The sequence below is a fragment of the Amblyraja radiata genome, chromosome 23, assembly GCF_010909765.2.
Source record: "Amblyraja radiata isolate CabotCenter1 chromosome 23, sAmbRad1.1.pri, whole genome shotgun sequence".
NCBI classification, from domain to species: domain Eukaryota; kingdom Metazoa; phylum Chordata; class Chondrichthyes; order Rajiformes; family Rajidae; genus Amblyraja; species Amblyraja radiata.
Window position 1 is genome coordinate 17,573,433 of NC_045978.1, and position 6,659 is coordinate 17,580,091.

Sequence of the window (6,659 nt, forward strand, 5' to 3'; positions counted from 1 at the left end):
ACATTAGAGATGTTGGGGGACGTCAAGTTTTGAAGGGGTAGATCAGGAGTTAGTGGAATGGTCAATGACCAAAGACATAGAAGAGGTAGCAGCTGTACGAGTTGTTGAGTTCCAGCAGCTACAAGCCGAGCGTGTCCAATTTTTCCTCATAATTCAATCCACCCATTGGAGGCATAAGGTCAGTCAATCCTTTATGTATTCCCCACGCAATATCAATATTAAGGAGACAAATACAATAAACACTCATTATTACGGACTATAGGTGGGTTAGAGTTAGGGTTAGTTAGGTTAAGGTGTTAGTTATTGCCCTTTGTCCGCTGTAACCGAGTATGGTATTGTCATTGAAGATAGACACAAAATGCTGGAGTAACTCAGCAGGACAGGCAACATCTCTGGAGAGAAGGAATGGGTGACCCTTCTTCTGACTCACGTCAACCCATTCCTTCTCTCCAGAGATGCTGCCTGTCCCGCTGAGTTACTCCAGAGTTTTGTGTCGATCTATCAAAAGTACAAAAAGTGCTGGAGTTACTCAGCATCGCTGGGACCATGAATTGGTGATATTTCATGTCAGGACCCTTCTTCAATCTCTTGGTCCGGAACTGGGCCTGGATTCCAGAATCCAGGTGAGTTGACAGCCCCGGTCTGCTTGTGGAGAGGTGAGGATCAGCAAAGTCAATGATCATAGCCTGCGGGCAACCTGAGTGCAGGTCATGTGGCGCGGTGGCGACAGCAGCAGGTACAGCCGGGGTGGCGGTAGCGTTAGTAGGTCAGTTCGCTATAACTGAAATTCATTATAAAGAAGTCCATTAAAACGAGGGTTACTGTACTGTATACAGTACTCCAGATTATAGTCTCACCAATGCCCTATGTAACTTCCCTACTTTTGTATTAAATTCACATAGCAATAAATGGAGGCATTAATTTAGCTTTCCTCATTGCTTGTATAGTTCCTCACTAGTTTGGCTGTCTCATAGATATGTTCCCTTTGTAGTTACTGTCCAATAACTAACTTAATTAACAACACGGACAGAAAATGCTAGAAACACTTAGCAGGGAGACAGCTTCTGCAGAAAGAGAAATGGTTATTTTCAGGTCGAAGACCCATCAACAGAAGGCCCATACCTTGGAAAGTGAACCAAAATGCCACACACGCGACCAGATGGCATTACAAAATAATACATAAAAAGATTGTAGATTAATCTTGCTGGGCGATAAGGGGAAATGAGCTGCCCCTGCGCAGTTGTGGGCTATGGGTGAGTGATGGAATATTGCGTTGGGGGAACGGTTTGCATTGGGGGAACGGTTTGCATTGGGGGACCAGGCCTCGCGTAGGGGCTATGTGTGAGTGGTGCAAAGTTGCGTTGGGGGAACGGGGCCCAACGGGTCAGAAGGTAGGGACGGAGTGAGGTTATGGAGGGAGGGAGTGACTGAGGGTAGGCGAAAGGAGAGGGAGTGTGGAAGAGGGTGATGAGGGGAAATAAGCCGTGCCTGCGCAGTTGGGGGCTATGGACGAGTGGTGGAAACGGGTTGCGTTGGGGGAATGGGTGAGTGGTGGAATATTACTTTGGGGGAACAGGGTCCAACGGGTCCCATATGATCTAGTATCTTCTATATTACTAAAAGTCTGTTCTTGACCGTTTTTTGCCATCTGTGCTGCGATTTCCGGGAGAACGCCGCCACCTACGGCCGTCATTTTTGGCCACCTTGCTCAGAGCCCCCCTCCGCCGCATGTGTGCCGAGGATTTTTTCCGGTCGATTAAAAATGACAGATATATTAATGTTTTTACAAAATTCCCCATCTCTCTGCTGCCCCCGCTGGCAGCAGGGGGGAGGGACTATAAAACCAGGAAGTGGTGTGCCTCACTCACTCTTAAAGATGGAGGAAGGCAGAGGGTCACGTTTCTCTGAACTGTGAATAACACTGAACACATGTCTACTCAAATGTAAGTGCCCTTAGTGGTTTTAAAATGCTTGCAGAATGTATCTATTGGTTCTAAAGCTTGCAAAAAAAGTGTCTATTGGTTCTAAAGCTTGCAAAAAAATGTCTGTTGGTTCTAAAGCTTGCAAAAAAATGTCTGTTGGTTCTAAAGCTTGCAAAAAAATGTCTATTGGTTCTAAAGCTTTCAAAAAATGTCTATTGGTTCAAAAGCTTGCAAAAAGTGTCTCTATTGGTTCTAAAGCTTGCAAAAAATGTCTATTGGTTCTAAAGCTTGCAAAAAAAGTGTCTATTGGTTCTAAAGCTTGCAAAATATGTCTATTGGTTCTAAAGCTTGCAAAATGTGTCTCTATTGGTTCTAAAGCTTGCAAAAAATGTCTATTGGTTCTAAAGCTAGCAAAAAGTGTCTATTGGTTCTAAAGCTTGCAAAACGTGTCTCTATTGGTTCTAAAGCTTGCAGAAAAACGTCTATTGGTTCTAAAGCTTGCAAAATAATGTCTATTGGTTCTAAAGCTTGCATACAAAATGACTATTGGTTCTAAAGCTTGCAAAAAAATGTCTATTGGTTCTAAAATGGTTCATACTAGCGCTCCAGAAAGCCCCCCCCCCTGGTTGGCTTGGCTTGGGTGTGGCTTGAAGTTGAAAGACACCACTTACTGCAAATGGTGGCATGAAGTTGAAAGGCACTATTGATTGATTGATTATACCTTTAATAATCCTTTACAAGAAATTACAGTGCCACGACAGCTTCAAGACAGACATAACACCACACATTTCCTCAAATAGCTTCCATACTTAACAAGTTAAAATACAAGTTAAAATACAAGTTAAAATACAATTAATGAAAAAAAGTGCAGTTATTTATGCGCATTATATAACCTTATAGCAGCTGGTAAACAGGACTTTCTATGTCTCTCAGTTTTGCACATTGGTGCAATCAGTCTCTGACTGAAGATGCTGCTCTTGATCACCTTCAGGGCATGGAGTGGGTGAGTGGGGTTGGTCATTATTGAACCCAGTTTGTTCATGAGCCGGCCTTCCTGATCAGCTTGTCCAGTCTGTTTTTGTCCGCTATGCGGGCGCCATCTCCCCAACAGGCCACAGCAAAAAACAGAGCACTGGCCACCACTGAATGGTAGACACTGCACAGTAGGGGTTGGCAGATGTTAAATGACCTCAGCCTCCTTAAAAAATACAGTCGGCTTTGTCCCTTCCTGTACACCGCCTCCATATGACACTTCCAGTCCAGCTCACTGTCAAGCTGCACACCAAGGTACCTGTGGTTAGCGATCACCTCCACCTCAGTGCCCTTAATGGTGATTGGTGTTGCTTGAGTCCTCCTCCTCCCCCTCCTGAAGTCCACAACTATCTCCTTGGTTTTTGTGGTGTTAAGATGGAGGTTATTGTGTGCACTCCACTCCACAAAGTTACTTATTATGTCTCTATACTCCTCCTCATTGCCCCCTTTAATGAGGCCGACAACAGCTGTGTCATCCGAAAATTTCTGCAAAAAGCAGCTGTTGGTGTTATATTGGAGATCCGCTGTGTAGATGGTAAACAGGAATGGAACCAGCACAGTTCCTTGTGGAGCCCCTGTGCTGCTCAAGATGGTGCTTGAGACATTGTTCTGTAGGCGCACGTACTGTGGTCTGAGGGAAAGGTAATCCAAACACCACAGTACCAGTGATGGATCCACTTTCATCTTCTCCATCTTCTCCCCTAGCAGTCGGGGCTGAATTGTGTTGAAGGCGCTTGAGAAGTCAAAATAATGTAATCCTTACAGATGCATCAGTAGTGTCCAAATGTGTGTACACCCTCTGCAGCATGTAAATGAGGGCATCATCGACACTGATGTTAGGCTGATATGCAAACTGTAAAGGATCCATTTGATTTGACACACTAGTCCTGATGTAGGAAAGGACAAGTCTCTCAAATGTCTTCATAATATGTGAAGTGAGCACTACTGGTCTGTAGTCATTGTGGTGAGTGGGATGGGTCTTCTTTGGGACAGGTACCAGGCAAGATGTTTTCCACAGCCTTGGAACCTTCTGTAGACGCAAGCTCAGGTTGAACAGGTGTGTTAGAATACCACACAGCTCTGAAGAGCAGGTCTTCAGTAGCCTTGGGCTGGTGTCATCAGGCCCCACTGCTTTCCCTGGCTTCAGTCTGTCCAGCATCATCTTGACCTGAGCAGTATGAAGAGTCATAGGTGGGGCTGCTGGTGGAGTGGGAGGTGGAAAGAGGGGACTCCGTACAGGTGACATCTCAGGAGTGATGGAGATGATGGAGAGAGGGAGGGGAGGTGGAGAGGAAGCAGCAATGGTCAGCAGACCAGGTGGGGGAGGCTGAGGTGGTGTGGGGCAGTCAAATCTGTTGAAAAATCTGTTCAGATCATCAGCCAGACTCTGTTCGCCATCAGGCAGTGTACCACCTTTCTGCTTCATGCCCGTGATCTTCCGCATTCCAGCCCATACCTGCTTCACACCATCTTGCTGCAGCTGTCGTTCTAATTTGAACCTATAGGCTTCTTTCCCCTCCTTAATCCTCACCTTCAGTTCCTTTTGAAGTTCTTTGATTTTATTCCTGTCGCCCTCCCTGAAAGCCTTTTTCTTCTCATTTAGTAAGGCCTTCAGGCTGCTGGTAATCCAAGGTTTGTTATTAGGGTAGCAACGAATTACCCTGGATGGCATGATGTCATCATAACAGAAATTGATGTAATGGGTAATGCATTCTGTTAGTCCGTCAATGTCTTCCCCATACTCCCCACAGAACACATCCCAATCTGTTGTCTCAAAACAGTACCTCAGGGCTTCATCTGCCTCAGGATACCAGTCTCTTGATGTTCTGGTGGTGACAGGCAGCCTCTTGGCAGCTGGGGTGTAGGAGGGAGAGAGATGTAGCATGTCGTGGTCTGATCGACCAAGAGGGGGCAGTGCAGTACATTTGTATGCATTTTTCACATTTGCATACAAAAGATCCAGCGTTTTATCACCTCTGGTTGTACAGTCAATAAACTGTTTAAAAGTGGGCAAAGTCTTAGAGAGACAGACATGGTTGTAATCTCCAGACACAACAATGAACGCCTCTGGGTACTTGGACTGGAGTCCCGCTATAGTGGTGTGCAGCACGTCACACGCGACTTCCGCCTTGGCAGATGGAGGAATATAAACAACAATGGCTACCACCACAGTGAACTCCCTGGGTAGGTAATATGGTCTTAAACTAACCGCTAAAAGTTCAATGTCCTTGTTGCATATCCGTTCTTTGATAGTAGCGTGATTAGGGTTACACCACTTGTTGTTGACGAGCAGTAAAAGCCCCCCACCTTTCTGCTTACCGCTCGCTCCGGTGTCCCTGTCCGCTCGTATCGTCCTGAAGCCGGTGAAACTGATCAAAGAATCGGGCGTGTGTTCCGTCAGCCATGTCTCTGTCAGGCTAACAATGCTGCTCTCCCGGTACACTTTCTGGTACCTGACCAGGGTTTCTAATTCGTCTAATTTGTTCGTTAGACAGCGAACATTTCCCATGGTGATAGATGGAAGGGCTGGTTTGAAAGTCTCTCTCCATGTTCTCGTCAACCTCCTCTTGTTTCTCTTCACCCCTGCACGCGTTCCCCGATGTCTCCTCTGTAAGAGTTCCCTCGATATGTCATGTCGAATCCCGAATATTGAGCCACGTACCAGGCTTAGCAGTTCCTGACGGGTATATACCACGGCAGTTTGCTCCGCCCGTCTGGCCGATATCAGGCACATATTACCGCTCCACTCCCGTTCCCCAGATAGTATGGTTAAGTCTTGATTAAGAACTCAACAACACGCAATAGTTGTAGCTATAACACTTATATGTAGTCTACTAAAATACTAACTAAGCATACACACTAATAATCCTATATAATACTAAATAAATATACACTACACACAGCTGCACGCGACAGGCTGCCGTCTTACCGGTGCCATTTTCCGATTTGCACTACTTCCTGCAAATGATGGCTTGGGTGTGGCTTGATGTTGAAAGGCACTACTTACTGCAAATGGGGTGCGTGAGTGCATTGGCCTGAAGTTGAAAGGCACTACTTACTGCAAATTGTGGCTTGAAGTTGAAAGGCACTACTTACTGCAAATGGTGGCATGAAGTTGAAAGACACTACTTACTGCAAATGGTGCCTTGGGAGCTTTGAAGTTGAAGGGCACTACTTACTGCAAATGATGGCGGGTGTGGCTTGAGTTGAAAGACACCACTTACTGCTTGTTTTGGCTTGAAGTTGAAAGGCACTATTACTGCAAATGGTGGCTTGGGTGCTTTGGCTTGAAGTTGAAAGGCACTATTACTGCAAATGGTGGCTTGGTTGCTTTGGCTTGAAGTTGAAAGGCACTACTTACTGCAAATGGTGGCTTGAAGTTGAAAGGCACTACTTACTGCAAATGATGGTGTGGCTTGAAGTTGAAAGACACCACTTACTGCAAATGGTGGCTTGGGTGTGGCTTGAAGTTGAAAGACACCACTTACTGCAAATGGTGCCTTGGGAGCTTTGAAGTTGAAAGGCACTACTTACTGCAAATGATGGCGGGTGTGGCTTGAAGTTGAAAGGCACCACTTACTGCAAATTGTGGCTTGAAGTTGAAAGGCACTACATACTGCAAATGGGGGCGTGGGTGCATTGGCTTGAAGTTGAAAGGCACCACTTACTGCAAATTGTGGCTTGAAGTGGAAAGGCACTACTTCC